Raw genomic sequence first — 19,609 nt, forward strand, 5'->3', positions numbered from 1 at the left:
GCTCAGTTTGTAATATTGCATAACTTCCAAGCTTAATGAAAAAAAAAAAAAAAAACACAACAACAACAATAATATATCTTCAACCACAAGTTACATTATTCCTGTATTTGGCAAATCCCCTCTGTCCACATAGGATTCCCAGGGTCAGTGATAAGACTAACTGAACCTACAGAGTTAAGAGCAGAGAACAAAATAGGCATTGTGGTAAATATCTCAGAGACATAAAAGTTCAAGTATTATCAGCATAGGCTTATCTGCAGTACAGCATGTAAGCACCCAATTGCTACATTATTTCTGACTGTGTCACGTATTGCATCATTTTAATTGCTAACACCAGCATTTTCGCTTGCTTTCCAAGAGGAAAACAGCAGAGCCAGCTCTGGGCTTGGGAAGAACAAGCCACTGCCTACTTCATCAGCCTGCAGCTGCCTGCTGGGTCTGCCTGGGGCTGAGAAGATGGAGATTGGCTTTTTTGGCTTGTGCAGCACTTCTCCCTCCTGACTGCACAGGGAAGGGATGGAAGGAGTGGCAAGGTGGGGAGCAGTTTTACTGCACCAAGAGCAGCGCCTCTCTGAAGCAATTGCTATCACCTTTCCCATCAGCATATGCCAGGGAGAGAAAACCCTTCCCTTTACATCTGTTCTGCTGCCCTTCCTTTCTTCTGTCCTGTACATGCAGGTGCCTCATTGCCTCCTCTCACGCCCAGTGACCCCAGAAGGTGGCAGGAGAGAGGGGACTCACAGGTGGGTTGCAGGAGGGAAAAGGCTTTGGAAGGTGACGGGAGATAGACCCTCCTTCCCATAACCATACTCCTGCCTGCAGGACTTGGAGGCCTCTCGCAGCTTCCCTCACACCTTATTGCACACACCTTATTGCATCCTGGTGGTCTCTCTCCCTCTCTTTCAGGGCTTTTCCAAAATATTCTTCCTGTACATATCCTCTCAATTGGCCTAACACATCACTGCCCCTTTCATGTTCACTGGGGCCATCCCCCATAACCTGCAATGCCCAGCCACAGCTTTCCCAGAGCCCCTCTGGCTGTCCCAGCATCCCATACCTTCCAGGCTGGCCAGAAACTGGTCAGCCCCTCTCTGCCTCTTGAGGACCCACCCTGCTGTGGCTAGCCCAAAGTTAGGGAAGTCCTTCATCTGAAGAACTCTTATCCAGACAGCCTGTTTTCTGAATAAGGACATGTTTTTCACAATTGTGTTAATCCTTTTGAAGGTGTTTTCTACCTCACAGTTAAATTTGACTTGTAATTGCAAAGTGAAATGAGCTTTGTCCAGGTGGTGGATGTTCAGAGAATTGCTTGCTGGGGCAGTCTTCCTTCATAAAACCAGGGCTGGGATTATATCTGAAACAACTAGAGATACTGGTGAAAAAAGACAGTATTAGCAATTGGAAATGCTCTTATTCATGCCTATGATAAATGTCTAGGGAAACAGAAGTCTTAAGAGAAGAAAGTAAGATGGAAAAGCTTGTGGGCCAAGATAAAGGCAGGGACATCACTTGCCAACAACCATCATTGCCAGAACAGCCGCAGTTTGTAAAAATAAACATTGTCAATTAAGGTAAAGTTGGATGGTGAAAAACAAAGACTAAAACATCTCCCCACACCCTTTTCCCAGGTTCAACTTTGTTCCTTCACTCCTGCCCCCCTCCAAGAGGCTCAGGGGTGGATAGTGAGGGTTTGCAGTCTATAACAGTTCTCTCCTCTGCTCCATCCTCTTCACACTTCACTCCTGCTCCAGCATGGGTCCTCTCCATGGGCTGCAGTCCCTCAGGATAAACCTGCTCCAGTGTGGGCTCTGCAGAGAAACCTCCGCTCCAGCCCTTGGAGCACCTCCTCCTGCCTGAGTGGGCTGCTGCCCACGCTTTCTTCTCACCCCTCACGGCTGTGCTGCCCTTCCTCACACAGGTTTCCACAGAGGCCCCTGATGGGCCCAGCTGTGCCCTGTTGGGCAGCTATGGAGCCTGACCAAACTGGCCAGAAGTGGCTGTGCCCAGCATGGGGCAGCACTGGCTTCTTCTCAAGGAGGCCAGCCCCCTGCTGCCAAAACCTGGGCAAGGACATTGAATGCACTTAGATGCTAGAGAAACATGTCTACAATTGCTGAATGTGTAGATTGGCAACCTCAAGAGGTATTTGGCTGCTAACAGCTTGGTTCGGGAACTGCTTGCTTGCTTCTGAGAAAAGCTGGACTTGATAACCATTGCCAAGAATACCTACTTGTGACCAGCTAAATACTGCCTTGGGGAGCTGTGAGAAAGAAACACTGACCAGGTGCCAGATCACCTCCAGGGACACTCAGGACCTGAGGGAAGGTCCTTTTTGCAGAGAGGCCTTCACCACACAGGTTTTTTGTGACTCTTCCTCATCACCAGTCAGGAGCTGAGAGGGTGGGAGTGAGCAGCAGGCGGTGCACGTCAGCTGTGTGTGGTTAGTCCCACAATTAGATGTCACTGCTGAAGCAGATGAAACAGGCCTCTTGGCAGCAAGTCCATCTTGACTTTGTTGAAATGGTGAGGGCTCTAACTGCTGGCAAGGTCAGCACTGAACGTGTCGCTAGGCATGGAGCTTGTTCTGGGTGGATCAAAGGTGAGCCATGGTGACCTGCGCCAATTGCCCAGCATCCCCCTTGCTGGGGGAAGATGGCTACAAAACACCATATCTGTGGAGATAGTGTTGCTGCAAGGTGGTTATCAACATCCTGAATGTGATGACAGCAAAAAATCAGTTATATTGCTTTCTGTTCTGGTTACGTTTCTGAAACATGGTTGGAGCAGCAAGAGGGGTACTGGCTGTGTAATGCCACTGCTTTTCCTCCAGTTGTTGTGCCCAATTCTTTCATTTTTGCCACATCAGATTTACCAAAAGCTATTTTTCATTAAATGCAGCAAAGAAGTGCAGTCCTTCATATGCACAGCAGATTTCAGTAGGAAAGCACATATACCATAGATCAGGGAGCACGCTTTAGAGCACCAGAACATACCAAACACAACTGGAGCATATAAGCAGTATTTGAACACTGAGGTAGCTGGGGAAGATTGCTTACTCAAATGGATATTGATTATTTCTCTTGCCTCCCTATCTTATCAGAACTATGTTTTGCTTGCTCAGTCTTACTTTTATTGTGTCGTTTTCTCACCACCTCCTACCTTTCTCTTTCCCAGCTCTGAATATATTGCATATTTTGTTTTCTATGAACTCCAACATTGCTCTTTCCTGAATTTGCATGCCCTCACTTGATATTTTTGGACCTGGATGGTAAAAACCTTTACATATAACCTGTAGAGAAAATATTTTGGGATGTTACAACCTGTTATTGCTGCTCCCTAGCTTGTACGAGCTGTGAGATGAGTTTAAAGGTGGTCCTTTCACTATTGCGGATGCATTGTCTTTTCTCAGTTCTGGCACAGACATCGATGGGAACAAGTCATTCACGGTCACGCTCTTAAAAGAACTCTCTGCTTTTCTTTAGCCACTTAAATGTGGTAGCTGGCTGTATCCAGCAACCACAATAGGAGCTTTGAATCCTTTTGAAAATTTTCATTTTAGTACTTCCCCCTTTTTAAGGAGGCATTCTGAGGCATTTGGAAGTGGCAGCTGCAATAATTGTGAACTAATAAAAATGGTGGCATCTTCAAAGTCCTGAAATGAATTTAGAGAGTTCAGCAAGGTTCCCTCTCATAGCCGTTTGTTGTGAGAGGATTAAAACTGAAATGACTTAAGAGGCTGCTAGGGAGGCAGAGCAAAACGCAGCATTTTTCAAAACAGGAAGTAGAGCAGAACAATTGCTGTTTAATGATACTGGAATTGGAAAATGTATGATGAAGCAGGAGTGTCAAGTTTACTGTGCAGATTGCTACTAGAGCAGGATGCTTTTTGGCAGAGTTTACCCAATTTCTGTTTTTCTGCTTATACATCTATCCTCGCGATACAAAAAGATTCCAGAAAAATGTAATCTAATTCTTGGAATCCCCCATTTCTCCCTCTCTTTGCTGATCTAAGGCTTGTTCATGGCATTGCTTCAGTTTTTCCACTTCAAGGCCAGCAAGATGGTGCTCTTGACATAACAGAATGCTGCAACCCCTTACAGGCGAGTTGCTGCCATGGGATAGTCCTCATTAGGTGAAGTAACCCAGAGGTTGTCACTGCATTGCAGCTTATCCTTTGACAATGCTGCCTTAACTTAAACAGCATTGGTTAAGACAGATTTTCTTCTTGCTTTGAAGATCATTATATCAAATATCAGTCAAACTAATATCAAAATTTCTTAGCACAATTAGTTGCTGAAAAGACGGCACAGGACCCCAACTTCCACAACATTAAAATATCATTATTTTTTTTTCCAATAACCTCATTCAAATTGACATCAAGAGTAGCTTCATCTGAACTACACATTATCTCCTGTTTTACTTTTTATATTCTCTTGTATTTTCTTTCCATGTAACCTAAAAATCTGATTTTAAATTTTGCTCTCAGTAAGGTATGTTTTCCAGGCGTTTATTTTTAAAAATAAATGGTAGTTTTGAAAAACAAGTCTATTTTGAAATTCTTCTATGTGTACTAGCTTAAATGATCTGCATCTGTCTGTGTTTACTGTTCATTCACTTGGTGTATTTACGTGGAAGGAAATTTCCTGTCTTTAAAAGCGTATCTATGCCATCTTCAAGTCTCCTACATAAAGTTAAAATCCTTTGCATGTAACATTGCAGTTTGGTGCGCAGATGATGATGACATCTTCAGCAGAAACCTGGCTTCAACTGGGGAATCAATGCCATGAGCAGACGAGGTCTCAGAAGACAGGTGTTCAGCTTGAGTGGGAATTTTTATAATAAAGATTGACAGATGAGAAAATACAGAGATTTAGGGTATGTGGTGTGTGAGCCAAAAAATCGTATGTGCAGGCAAAGTGTGCCATGATTATTCATCCCTTCTTGAAACCTTCTGTAGGTTAAAAAATGCTCTTAATTCAAAATGAAATAGATCTTGACTATTTGAAGTATGCTAAATTGTTCAGGCAGGCACTTAACAGTGATGTTCCTATTCACTTCTGCACTGACACTGCCCTACCCAATTAACAATGCAGGCAGGATGACCACAGGGTTTTTTTCCCCTCTAGGATGGTTGGTGCTTTTGTTGCAGCTTTTCTATACTGGGTCTTTTTCCATTTTAATCTGACTTCTTGTAGCTCTATGGTTTTCCTGAACAGTATTTTGTAGTCCAGATTTTTACAAAGTGATTCTAGAGGTTCAGTGTGCTCTTTCAAAGTCATAGCCAGTTTAGATCTGGTGGAAGCCTTGGAAAAAAAAGAAAAAAAAAAGAAAAAGAAAAAAAAAAAAAAGTGGTGTCTTTTTGTCAGGTTTATTTTCAAGAGAGCAAAGACTTGCAGTGAATATTATTGTGGAATTGAAATGTAAATGTCTGTTTCCTTTCTATAATCCCTTGGAAGAAATTGAACTGTACTTTACATTAGCTTTTGCCCAGGCATATCGTGCTTGGGAATTTACCAGCTCTCTGGAGAGAATTGCCTTTAGTTTAAATCAGAACACCACACTGTTACTGGGTCTCCCATAATTCTGACAGTGAAATATACTCTCATCCGCAAAGAAGCAGATTTTTCTTCATTGTCACCAAGCTTGGTTAGTGTCTCTTGTTTACTGAAGAGAGAAGCCAGACTTGCTGAAAAAGTTGTGATGTTTAGCAGCATTAGTTATAGTCACTACATCACCCTGTTGCTTTGCTTTCTGCCTTTGCTCGCTGACAAATGACAGAGTCGTACAAGCAATGTGTAACTTTGCTCTTTTTGATAAGGGAAGGATCTAAGTGAAAACATTTTTCAAGTCAATGCAAGCAAGTCATTGACTAAGAAAAGGAGTCAGTGAATTCAGGTAACCCACTGCAAGCTCACCCTCTTATTTCTAAACTAAGGTTTGAACATATTTCAATGGTTTCAAATTTTGAACTAGGTGATGCAGCTTTGATTTAAAGATAAAAAGATGGGGAACTGCCACTTCTGCAGTGACACCTGCCATCCTGTGTGTCTTTTCTGTGTGTTGTGCACAAAGATAGCTTTGGTCTAGCAGCCATTTCACAGAACCTACTGTAGTGCTGGATCCTGCAAACACGCAAAGTTGAAAGTGATCTGATGCTTATACAAGGCAATGCCCTCTTCTTTTTTACTTTACAGGCCAATCCCCAAGGTATTCCTTATACACTGATAACTTTGTTTCTCTGCATGTGTTTGCTACAGCGAAGGTTGGGTTTAAGATGGAACTCAGTGTGAGAGAGTAAAAAGGTTTAAAGAGTACTTCTGAACTGAAACTTTGGGGATTTTTTTAGGGACTAGTTATTGAAGGGGTCAGGAATCCAGCTTATCACTTGCAGACTTAGAAGAGGCTGCTGTGAACCGAAGTCTATACCTATGTTCTGCTTTCTCTAGTGGTAGGTTGTCTTAGGGCTATTATAGGATTAGATTTAGGATTAAAGTTTGGGACTCTGGTGCTGAAAGTGTCTTAGGAAAATGAAGCCCCTTATGTTTTACTCCAAGGATTGATTTTTCTGGCCTAAATTAATGTTTGCTTTCGTTTTGGATTTTGGAAAATTGACACAGTTTTGGAAAATCAGGGTTGAAGATTCCAGTTTATTGTTGGGTTCTAGAGAGTACACAGAGGTAGGAGGTGGCTGGTGCAGTAAGTGCTACTGTCAGCATTTCCTGAGTTTGGGGAACAGTTCTGTGGGTATATCTGATGATGTAGCTAAGTGCTAAGGAGATGACTTGGATTTTTATTTATTTGTTTGTTTGTTTATTTATTTACTTATTTATTTTTTAAGCCATGCTAGCTGACTAGGTAAAAATATTGGCCTCTCTGCATCCAGTCTAAGGATTGTACCATGCTTATTCCTATCTCATCAGATGATCTTTAGCCCGAGGAAAAAGCAAGGAACCAAATGACAGCTGTGGCTTTTCAAAGTCATAAAAGAGGAAAATATGTGTGCGTGTACTTATTTATTTATTTCTCTCTCCCTGTTCTGTATTTTATGCTGAGGCTATGAAGCTTATTGAACTTTTTTTTGAGCCCTTAAGGTATATCCAATGTCACTCAGACATCAAAGCTCCCGAGCTGAAATGGAAAGAGAACAACCAAATTGCATTTAAAGGCTAATAAAATAATGCTTGTGTTTTCTGTTGTCACAGAATACTAAAAAGCAAAACATTACCTTCATGTTTACAAAGGCGAACAGAAAATAGAGAAATGTGAAGTCAGCTATGATTAGCTTAGCCTTTGTTCTAAAAATGATACATCCTTATGTTATATCAGGGACAGGATGGGTTCTTGAAGCTGTACATTTTTGTTTTGCCAGATATTAAATGATCTCAGTGGCCACTGATAATTCTATTGTAGTTTATGAGAGTTTATTACTTCTAATTTAAAACTAAATGTTTAATACAATAATTTTCTATCTTTTTTTTCTTTGGCAATCTGGCTGGCTTTTGTGTGAGTAAAGCTGCTTGAGTATCATCCTTATACTTCACATATGGGCTATGCTTATAGTAGGCTCAAAGAGTAAATTAAGGTTATAGCCACACAACAGAATTGCATGAGTACAGTCAGCCACCTTGACTCGTATGTCTGAGTTTAACTTTGATCTCGCCCTGTCCTCAAAGCGCAGATGCAATTCTGCGGGAGTAGCTGAGGAGTGAACAGAGCTTGCAACTTGGAAGCTATACAGTGTGTGAAAACAAATTAAACCCCCTGAAGACTTGCCGGTCCTTTTAAAGTTTTATACTCCTCTGATACATTTTGAGTCTGATACAGCAGCTAAACGTTTCTTTCCTATGGCTTGTTACTCTGCAGGCCAAAAACCCCACATCACTCAGTATGATCAGGCTCCTCCGGGACTTTCAGTAGTGTCACTCACATTATTCATGAAAAGGAGGTCACTGAAGTCTAGAAGAGCAGAAAGTATTAGGAGAGTGATCACAGCTCATGAAGTCCGCTGAATTAGTTGAAATTCCTCCTGTGGTGAGGTCCTAGTACCAGTCTGACTGACTCAGTAGCCCTTGGGTCTTGCTTAAAAAAAAGGAAAGGAAAAAACATATCATGGCAGTTTGGAGGTCCAGCTGAGTCCAGTAAGGAGAATACTGGCAAAATTTGCAATGCATTTAATAATGATTCTTTTTTTCCCAGGAGTATTTTAAAGTGATATGTTATGTGCATCTGCTTGTTCTATTTCTGTTTCTTAGCCTGAGATTCCTCACACAGGAGGCAATAACCCTGCGTCGTGTTAGATCATATCATGTCACATTGAATGTTGACCTTGGCTCACATAACGTGACATGCTACAGTTGAAGTAATGTAATGCGAGCCAATGTATCATGTGCTTAATGTTAATCCGAAGTTATTATCTGTGAACATAGCAAAAGGTTTGGATAGTGTGTTGTATGGATCTGCACCCTTTTCCTCAGGCAGTCTGAACTGCATGTGTTTGAGCTAACGACCAAAAACAACAGAGAGGAAGAAGCAGGGCAAACGCTAGACAAGCATTTCCATGAGAGTTAGTAATGAAGATAGTTATGAGTTTAGTAGGGGTCTGCTGCTAATCTTCTGAGACTCTATCCCCCTTGACACCTCCATAACCAGGATAGAAGTGTGAGCTCTCAGTGGGAGCACTGGACATCAATTCATTGCATTCTTTGGAGTTTTCGATAGAGAAAGCTGTCTGAGTAGATTTGTTGTTGTAGGAATTGCTGAATATATTTATTGATGTTACTCGAGGTAAAAGTTAATATAAAAGCTGGGCCCTGTGAAATTAATCATTTTTATAAGATTTCCTATGTTCATGTTCCTGCTTGATCTCTTGACCTAATGCCAAATTGTTGCCAATACTATGTAGGAAGATCTGTGGTTTTTTTTTTAGAGAGATTTAGAGAAAATACTGTGTGTTGCCTTGGAAGGTATTTTGTAAATTATGTCAGATTAAAGCATGCCTACAAAGTAATTGTTTGACTTTAAATCTTTTAAAAATAATGTTCAGTGCTAGAATTGTCTATTGTTGTTTCTTCAATGGGTTAGCAGTGCTCAAAGCCTGTTTCTGTTTCTCCCATCATGTGTCCCTGTAACAGGATGATGTTCTTTAATGCGATCATTGGCTGTCTGAGTTCTTTTTGCTGCCTTCGTTCTTACTCAGCTAGTTCTAACTGACTGGGAATATTGTTCTTGACTTGTTTTTAGGCCAATATTTTCTGTCCTTTATGCTTATAAATTAGCCTTCTAAAGATGTAATTGTGCATCTGCTTTGGTGAAAGTACTAGGCAACCCAAGCTGGAAACATCTTGGAAATGAGCTGAGTGTATCTAGTGGCCTAATTTGATGAATGTTGGCATACAAATGTGCTACAGATGATAATAAAACATTGGTTTTATATCAAATAGGGGAAAAGGGGACTCAAAAAAGGCACCTGAGCACACAGGATTTTTGAGTGCCGTAAATCGTGAATGCCATAAATCAGGCTTTGGAGTACTTTAGTGCTCCTAGTAAGAAATATGGATGAAAGCTTTATCTTCTTCCTTTGGAGGACATGACTTTCCTTACTCCGAACTCCCTTTGATCATAGGTCAGTGCTGCATTCTTGGCTATACTGACCCCCATCGTGCTCACACTGAAGATAACTAAAACTTCCCATTACCTCTAGAAGCACAGGTCTAGATAACAGAGTAGCAGTGTTAGTGGGTGAAACTTTCTCCTATATAATCTGAAAATCCTCAAAACTTTCCTAATTAAAGTTAATTAATGGAAACTACTCTATGTCTTATGTCCTCTTAGTTTTCTCTGTTTCAGTTAATCTTTGAAACTGCAGGCTGGTGATAGAAATATTTGCAAAAGTTCATAGTAGAAAGAGCAGCACAGCTGTTGCCTAAGAAGATGAAGTAAAGGATGATAATTTGTCCTTGTCACTGCCAATGTCCTAAACAAGTAATTAAAAAGAAAGAAAATTATATGTTTTCTCTCAGTCTAACTAGACTCAGATAGTTGCAGACTTCCCCCAGCCAGGTTTAACTAGCAAGCAGCTGGAAGAAGGTAGCGGTGCAGTCTGAGCGCAGTGCTGTAAGGTATTGTGAGGCCTCAATCAAAACACAAGAGCTGAAGCAGCATAGCAACAAATTTGCAAAGGAAGTAAAGGCTTTTTTAGTCACATAGATTTCCTGTCTTCTATTTAAAACAACATCAGGAGATGGACAAATTCATTTATTTTAGCAGAATTAAGGAGACTTTGAGATTGTCAGTTGTCAGGCTTAAGTGGGTCATCAAAGCACTGAACTCAAAATCCTAATGAAAAAGCTCTGAGGCGTTTAATCTAACATGAAATTGGGAAACAATGGAGAAAGCAGGTAATTTTTGAACACTAATTTCCAGACAGGAGCATCACCCCAGACCTGAATGCAGCCAGGAATAAAGAGACATTTTCTTCAAATGTCAAGCTGAGGCATATGCTGACAGGGCAGAACTATTGCGGATGAATCTTCAACTCTTTAGTACATAAATCAGCAGTTACACTAATTAAATATATAGTGAGAAAAGGGCTCTAGCCTTTTCTAGGTAGCATTTCTCAGCAAAAGGGATATCAGTTGAATAAAATACTGGAGGAAAGGCCATAAAATGGCACGCGGCAGATTGTTGATGACACCTGGAGTTGCCAAAGAAGGATAGAGTGGGTGCGAGGAAGAAATTGCATTTCTATGTACCGTAACCTCTGACCAGCCAGATAAATCACGGCTAGTCAGAAGTTATTCTGGGGCTGCAAACTCTAGGGCAGTGTGTGAGGGAGAGCCACTGAAGCTCTTGTGATATGTTTTCTACTTGGTGAAACTGTTCAAAAAGATGAAAAGAAGCTTCCTGAGAGAAATAGGATACTGGAATTAAGAGAGCTTAAATAAAAATTCAAGGGGGGTCAGGGAAAACAAATTTGTGCCTTTTCTCTCACTGGTTTATTCTCTCTGTGAAATTAGTAATACCATGAACAGACTGTAAGAGCAGCAGTAGCAAGTATTGAGAAAGTTCAAGAGCAGTCCCTTTACAAGGGGAGTGCTAAAGGTCTGAGGAAATTAATTTCTCTACAGTTGCAAATCCTTTGTGGAACAGAATACCTTGCATGATTGGTTTAGAAATTATTATGTAGAGTGACAGGAGAGCAAGTAATTCACTAGAGCCTCCATCCCAGGGCAAAGTCTAATAGTGCAAGTCCCCCCACCCTTGCTATGTCTCAGTGAAGTCAGCATGACTTTTTTGCAGACATCTGTCATGGGAGTGGATCTAGAACAGGAATAAAACCACATGTCTCTGGAAGAATGTTCCAGAAATAACGGGACTGCATTTGGAAGAGCCCGTGATGAGTTTCACTGCACATCTCTAGTCTGTTTCATGTGTTCTCTGCCCTCCCCAAACAACAAAAATACCAGAAGACACAGAAAAGCCTTCTCCCCAAATACTTTACTGATGCTATTCTCTTACTCCCCTTCCTTTGTTCACCATTTTAATTTCTCATACTTGTAGGTGGTAATTCAACTGCCCATGGGTATGTGCTACTGCAGCCTGCAGATTGCTGAGGCACCTTGTACACAAGGGTCCGGGCTTGGTCCTGCCAGGGCATTGCTGCGGTGCTTCCCCAGCCCACAAAGGTATCAAGCGATGTCTGTTTCTTTCTCTCAGTCACTAACATTAAAAAAGCACTTTCTAGCAGAGAGAGGCTGAAAAGAAACCTCTTCCCCCTGGCTCGGGTTAGCTTTGTGCTCTGGTAGGAGGCAGTAGGGTGTAGCAAGGAGCACCTGCAAGAAGCTTTGCCTCAGAAGTGGACAGTGCCCTGTCCTACCAGATTTGTGTTCATGTGTGCATTTTGTCAGTGATAAATATTGCCCATTTGCAAAGCATCTTCTGTCCTGAAGGATCCTGAAGTCTTCATAGCACAGTTCATGTGTAGGACTGCAAAAATTCAGGTAAGCTCTCCTTAAGATCGTCTGAAGTTGCTCACCTAAAGCCCTCATAAAAACACATTCTCAGTTTTTCAAGTCTGGCTTGAATGTGAAGGTGGAATTAAAAATATACAGGCACTGCATTGCAAAGATAGGAAAAAGCAGATGGATTTGCTTTTTGTGTGTGCTCAGAAACAATGAAAACTTGTCGATATTTTTCATTTGAATTTTCATGAAGAGCTAAGAAACTCTGCTGATGCTGGAAGGGGCAGGAAAATGCTGTGTCTTTACTGGCAGAGAAATATTTGAACGGTTATTGACAAAGAGCACAGTGCATGGAATGTGCTTGGGCTAAGCAGAGTGAAGATGTTTGATGTATTGGCAATACAGCACAGGGTCAGGGGGTGACAGATTAATGTTGTGTTTCACAGTCCAAGCGAATACTCACTGCGTGCCTTCGTATGCTCTTTGTTATTGCACACATTTGGAAGGGCAAACTGGCTCTGGGTTGGTTAAACCTATGCACCGATTTTAGCATGAAAATGGCTTATTTTGGTTTAATCAATTAGGCACAAGTATAAAATAAATCTAAATAAGCTATTCTTAGACTAAATTGAGAGCGTCATGCAGCAGTTTGCACTATTTTAATTAAAATAAATTAAATTTCTTAACTGAATTCAGGGCAATGGTGAGTGCAGGAAGGAGGGAGTCATCACCAGTGCAGGGATTTGCAGCAGCCTTCGATCATGACCACTGCAGCCTAACCAGGAGCACGTCATGGCCAGGCCCAGTGGCTCTGGGTATGCTTGGAAAATCTTAAGGCAAGAGGGAAATATTATAAGGAAAAAAAAAAAAAAAAAAAAAGAACAACACCAACTCACAGACCCCTTAAAACCCCACCTCTTGGCTTGATGCTCTCCCTGGCTGCCTGCTTCTGGCCTGCTCCCTGGAACAAGTAAGAGAAACACTCTGCTTCCAGCAGCAGAGACCAAGAAGCCAGTGGATACTTTTCAACCCTACAGATACTTTTAAAGAATGGGAGGTAAAGGAATGAAATGGAAAACAGATGATAGACAGAGGCTGGTGAGAACAGAAGGAATGCAGAGCAGGCAGCCTGTTTGTCTCAGAGTAGCTGACACACATGCTCATGGAAGTAGCCAAGCCTGTCAGCAGCAGTGTCTTAAAATAATGGAATAGTAAAATGGAATAGTGATGCCTCTCTTCTGGAAGGGGCTGAGCACTTTGGCTTTGTTGCATTGCTGCAGTGTCGGACTGAGCCCCTGGTAATACGCATTTCACATAGCTGTGCAGCCAAGGATGAGTGCAGTCCAGGGCAGAAGTTTGCATGGGAGGAACCTGCACAACGCAGTCGCACACCAGTGTCTGCAGTGCTTGGACAGACACATGTTTGAAACATCCCTGGGGGTTCACAGAAGCAGAACACAATCAGAAAGCTCCATCTGCTGAGCTCGGATTTCCAAACCCCTCTAATACCTGGTCTAAGGGTAGTTCTATGGATTTTTTCTGTGTTGCACCATGTATAGAGACTTGCACATGTTTGTAAGTTTTGTAACCAGAGCTGTTGTTTTCAAAGCAAAGAGCTCTTCCCTGTGTTGTACATCCTTCATAGATGACGGGCAGACAGTAGCGGATTTATGATGAGAAATTTTCTTCTGCTGTTCCCAGATCATATTCCTTAACAAGCACTCACAAATACCCAATCTCAAACCAGCAAAGGGAGAGCCCACAGTGGGAATGGCCATGGGATTCAGGTACCGGCAAATTCACTGGCAAGTTGGAAGTGATGTGATGCCTTTTACAAAAATAACGTGGGTGGGTACAGACACCCCTCTTTGAGGTCCAGGCAAGTACAGATGTGAGGAAAACACAGGGAGGAGTTAATCCATGCTCCCTTCAAAACACAAAGCAAAACGAGCAGTGTTTGATTACAACCATCTGACTGCGAGACATGGCTGGCTGGCTGAGCTAGGAAGGCTTTGCTTGGAAAAAACACCACCTGGCTCTTGAGTGAAAATAGCTGGAGCATGCTGCAGTAACCATGTAGCTGTAAGTGCCCTAAGGGGCTTGTACCACCTTCATACCACCGTGTGTCTTCCTGGTGATCCCACCGTTAAACAGCTCAGGTGAACAGAATGAGTTGTGATGGCATTTAAGGCCATTTTTCTATCAACATAGCACTGTTTCTCTTGGGAAACATCGTGATGTTGCTGCTCCAGACAGCCCAAATAGCTATGTTGGTAGAGGAGCTGTCTGCAGACCTGGCAAACACCCAGCCTGAGCAGTGGGGCTGCTCATTCCCATTCCCTAAAGCTCCTTGGAGAAGGCTGAATGGTGGTTAGCAGTTGCCCTCCCTTCTTGTGCTTGTTCTGCTCCATGGTGACAGAGCAAGTCACCAGTCCATTCTCACATATAAGTATTTTGAATAAAAACTATTCAAAAATTGTTAAAAAACATATTTTTTATTCAAAGAAAAGCAACTGATTTAGGCAAGAAAATTTTCAGTTTACTCTCAAGCCTTTGAGAACTTATTGACAGACTATGCAATTAAAAAAAAAAAAAAAAGGAAAGAAAATGAGTTTCTTCCCAGGATCTTTTATAAAGAGGCCTTGTCCAGCTCAGAATTTAGGAAATGCAGCCTATTTTCTGAATCTTGCAGTTGAGGTCAGCCTGTCTGTGATTGCGAGTATCACTAGACTTTGGCACTGTGCTGCTTTAAGCCTTAGGGCACGCATTTAAACTGTCACATACAGTGTGTCTCGTCCTGACATCTTCTGTAGAAGTGAAGGATAATACGGCACTTGTGCTGCAGAATAAGACAGGGCTCTCTCCTCAAGCATGAAAATTGTCTGCAAATTTCAGACTTGTTTTCCTTGATTGTGGCTGCTAATCAAGGAAAAAAAAAAAAAAAAAAAAAAGTTCATTTTACCAGGAGAAGAACAATGTTTGGCAGTGTAGCGAATGTTAATGCAGTTAATTATTCCTAATGCTGTGCCTGTCCTCTGAAGAGTTCAATATCTCTAGACAAGGCTTTAATGATCCAGAGCCACCCTCTTACTTCATGCAGGGAATATTGTCTCTTTGGGCCAGTTTGTAAAAAAACTGTCCCTCTGCTTGCTCTCTACCCCTGCTTTGTGGCATGTTACATGTGGTGTGGTAAGGTGGGGTGAGGGTTCTTAAATGCCCTTCATTTTGTTTCAGAACTGACGGTTCTATTGTGCTTTCTGTTATCCTTGGCTTCTTCACAATCTCTCTCAATAATAAAGCTTTTGACTGTGTTGAGTGGGGAACCTAAAAATAGACTAAATCCCCAAACATTTACCTACATGGGGAAATTGATAATAGTGTTCCAGGTCCTCATGGTGCTTAGTATCGATGAGATACTATGAGATAGCAAGGCAAGCCTTAGCTAACTCATACTGAGAGGAATGAATTATCTTTGATATCACCTCTTTGCTGATACACTTCCATTGTAACTTAGTGGTATCTTTCTCCATGTTCTGTGTTTTACTACATCAGCTTAGTCTGGAACTTTATGCTGTTGGTTAAGGTGTTTGGAAATCTTAATTAAAATAGTATCTCTACATGTAAGCAACTTCTCTTATACCTAACAATGAATGTAAATGTTATTTTTCAAAAGTTGTCATGGATGTTAGCTACAGAACTATTTTTTCATAAAATTGAAAACAGTGATTTTGTTGTTGAAGTTTTTTTGTTTTGGGACAGGTCTTGTAAATTGGTAAGACTTGTGTATTTTACCCTGAATGCACTCTCTTTGGTACATGATTATTGACAGAATATACTTCTTTTGCTGAGGCTTTAGAGGAGCCTGTACTTGTCCTTTGTGTCACTGTTCTACAGCTGTGAGTTGTTGTTGCGGTTTTTGTCTTGAAACAGCCAGTGATTTGGGTTGCCTTACCTTTGAAAGCTGCCTCTGTGGTGAATGTGTGGTCTGGTGACAGCTGAGTGCAGTGTTACGGTGACCAGGAGCTCTGAGCAAGGCACCACGGGGCAGGTAAGTAGAGCCACAGCACCGAGAATTAGCCGCTCTGCAGCACAACAGACAGGTGGAGCTTGGGTGACTGATTCTACATCTGCAAAATCAGCTGTTCAGTTCTCCATTCAAGTCCCTCAATACCAATAGCAAACCGGTGTCATCTTTTGACTATCCTGAACTGAACAACTTGTACCTAAGCTCCTACTGATGTAACTGGGAATCCTGGTGTAGTGATGACATGAGAAGTGAACCCCCTGGGGTCAGCTCTTCCATTGGAACACTCTGACATTGTATTTTAAAGATTTTTTTTGCAATACTCTTTTAAAAATTATGCATATTTTAAAGAAAAATACATAAAAAGATCTTTTGCATTCTAAAGGAGATGTTATTAAAAGTTCTCATGCAAAACTTTAAAGTAAAAAATGTGTTTTCTTCAGCAAGAAACCATAGTTAAAAATTAGCTTCAAGGAATAGAGAATGATTAATAAAGCTCCTCTTATTTAGTGCACTAAGCCTTCTTGAGATTTACATGTCTGCTATGGAAAATGTCCACAATTTGGTGTGAATTATTTATGAAAGAAATTAAGCAACATACATCGCTTGTGGTTTCTGTTCAGAGCAGAAGATAAAAAGCTTCTAGATTTTAAAATTATTATTATTTTATTTCTATTTTTCTTACTGGATTCTTGACATATGTACTGTTAATTAGTAATGATTTTCTTTCATTTGCACTGCAAATTACACCAATAATTATCCTTTTATTCACAGAATATATTTTGTTAACTGACCTTGGGTTTAGTGTGGAATACAAAATGAGAAAGAATTGTTCCAGAAGAAAGAAAAGTTCCAGCTGATGCTTTGAGATTCCTAGGGAAATCTACTTTTGTTAAGTTTTGAATTTTAATTTTACACACACCAACAAAGATATACAACAGAAAGGTTTTAAGTAAGTATATTACTTTGACAGAAGTCACTGGGTTCTACGATTAATTCTCACCAGTAGATCAATGCATTTCATAAGCTGCAAGTCATTCTGACAAGATGAAACAAATATAATCGTTAGTGAAATCCTCAAAATTCAAAACAACAGGCTGTAAAACTAGGTCAGTTTACATCTTTTTTGGAATAGTTTTCTCTCCATAGAATTTCATACTTGACTAATCTTGATAATTCACTTGACATCTCTGGTGATTGATCATATGCTAATTTAAACCCACATTGTATGCGTAAATTCAGAACAACCTGGGGAATGTTTCAGTATGATGATGAAAAATAATTAACAGTTGAATTCAAGACCACAATGTATTTCTGTTAAAATACAATTATTTTTTTCAAGCCTGAAGAATGTAAAGGAAATATGATTGTTATTTAGAAGTAGGTATTTTAATGACAGAGCTTTTTTTCCTGTGCCAGTGAAATACTATATTTGATTTTTCAGGGCAGGTTGCTTGGAAGACTAAGGTCTTATTTTTTTAGAGCTTCTTATACCATCCACTATGGGCAATTGCTAGGCATCTTTCTCTCAGGAGTGTCGATAGTAGTTTATTGGTCCCAGTCCTGCTCCTACTGATATCAGTGGTAAAACTCTTGTTGACTTCAGGTAGCAAATCACAAGTCTGATTATCTTCATCTGTTACGATTTAGATTTTACAGAATTTCTTGAAGTGTATATGCAACTTCAGTTATATTTTACTCAGTTTTGTAAAACCCTTGGATAAGAAGAGCTTCTAACACTGCCGTGCCCTTCTTCATATACTACTTATCTTCTTCTGTCCTTATCGTTTCTTCACCGTAGATGGCTCACAGATTTTCAGAGGTGAAGAAAGTGTTTATAAAAGCTTATTGTGGAGGAAGGTTGCTGACAATTGCTAGCACGCTGTGAACAGCTTTGGAAACTAAGGGCTCCTTTCCCCCTCAGATGAAAGAATTGATTCAAGATCAGATAGCTGTTTTTGTAAATCACTGATATATTCTGTCTGCCTCTCTCCTCTCTCTCTCTCTTTTTTTTTTTTTTTTTAATATTTTAAGGTGTGAATTGGTGACTATTTGTTATTCTGGCTGCTTGTGAATAACAATAATGAGAGAAAATGCCTGAGATGTATTGCATATTTAATAAGAGAAAAATAATATATAAATATAATATTTGGGGTGGGGGGGGGTTGTACTTCAGTTCCTCTTTTATGTTTACCTCTGTTTTGCATTAATGTTGAAATTACTATTAATTGCTTTGAGCGATAGAAAAAAGTTTGTTTAAAATCAGTACTGCCTTTTGAAGAAGAGCTTTATTCATACTTTTTTATTTTTGTAATAAAAAAGTTAAACCTGTAGGACTTGAACTAGGTACGTAAGTTAGCTTTTAAGAGATGCTGATCACTAACATCTCTCTTTGCCACACATGTGAATCTGAAGAACACCTGGCTGCTTATTTAAAACAAACAAAAAATGAAAACCAAAACCCAAGAAACCTGCATAGGACGTAAAGTCAAACTAAGAACCATGGCTAGTTTTGGACTCTGTCTTCATTTTGCATCCTTTTTCTTGATGAGTGTTTTTCCATGTGGCATAAAAAGGCACCTAAAAGACACAACGAGGATAAATCTAGTGTAATGTAACAATATTTATTGTCCTTTGTAACACAACAGAAGGGGTTGGCAGTTGCTCAGAGACAGGTTTCCAGGTCACACTATTTCTGGTAGGCTTACAGTCCAGAGAGACCAGAAGCAATCCAGCTCAGTAGGTTATGGCCTTTCCAGGGTAATTTCCCTATAAAGAGATTGAATGGTGCAGTATTAGCAGTCACTAATACCCTTGACAGTACTTTATTATGGTCAGGGTACTGTTAATGTATAATTGCAACTGGAAATAGTAAACATAGTAACTAGTAATTTTCTAGTGGTATGACAATATAGTTGCACCCTGTTCTTTTTTTTTTTTTTTTTTTTTTTTTGTAGTTTTGCCACTTTCACAATTCTTTTGACTTTCTGGGGCTTTGGAAAAAGTAGGAACCCTCTCACTTGTCATCTGGATGGACATTTGATTCTCTAACCAATTACAAGTTCAAAATAGCAACCATCTCTGACTGAGTGTCTGCTTGGGATGCTGGCATGCAAATAGCAATGGATTATAACTGAACTTCCAAGAAATCAAGAGAAAAGAACTTGCTTCCATTGCTGGAGGCTGTTTTGTGTGTGTGTTTTGTTAAGAAAAAAAAAAAAAAAAAAAAAAAAAGATTTTTCTAAACAGGTATTTTAGAGCTTACAAATTAAACTCTATGTTAATGTTAATACCTCTGCTCACTACTCCAAGGCACTTCAACGTTTTCCACTGTAGCATGTTGTCCCACATAGTCAATGAACATTTTTATTTCAGCCAAAGATCTGTATGCATGGAGTGGCATGCAGGCGTGTTGTGTGCAGGTGTGTTGTGTGCTATTGTTTTGTGTAAAGAGAAAGGCCCAGGAGCTGTGCTGTATTTGCAGATACAGGCCAAGCAACACAAGCTAAGGAGAAAATTGAAGTCTTTGAAATGTGAATGGGTTTCTTTGGGTATCATTGTCCTTTCTGCAACTAAACATCAGTGAGGCACAGATGTGTGGGGCGGGGGGGGGGGGGGGGGGGGG

The 19,609-nt window shown here is 40.6% G+C and overlaps 1 long non-coding RNA gene across 10 annotated transcripts in view; it reads left to right on the forward strand.

Annotated features, from left to right (window-relative positions):
- LOC118172254 overlaps positions 1-19,609 on the forward strand; it is a 163,361-nt gene that overhangs the window by 77,021 nt on the left and 66,731 nt on the right. For 4 of the 10 annotated variants that reach the window (XR_004753616.1, XR_004753614.1, XR_004753610.1 and 1 more), the window contains one exon: positions 15,891-16,752. This is a non-coding gene — a long non-coding RNA (uncharacterized LOC118172254). The other 6 variants (XR_004753613.1, XR_004753609.1, XR_004753608.1 and 3 more) reach the window with 3 other exon arrangements.

The sequence above is a fragment of the Oxyura jamaicensis genome, chromosome 10, assembly GCF_011077185.1.
Source record: "Oxyura jamaicensis isolate SHBP4307 breed ruddy duck chromosome 10, BPBGC_Ojam_1.0, whole genome shotgun sequence".
In the NCBI taxonomy this organism is placed as follows: domain Eukaryota; kingdom Metazoa; phylum Chordata; class Aves; order Anseriformes; family Anatidae; genus Oxyura; species Oxyura jamaicensis.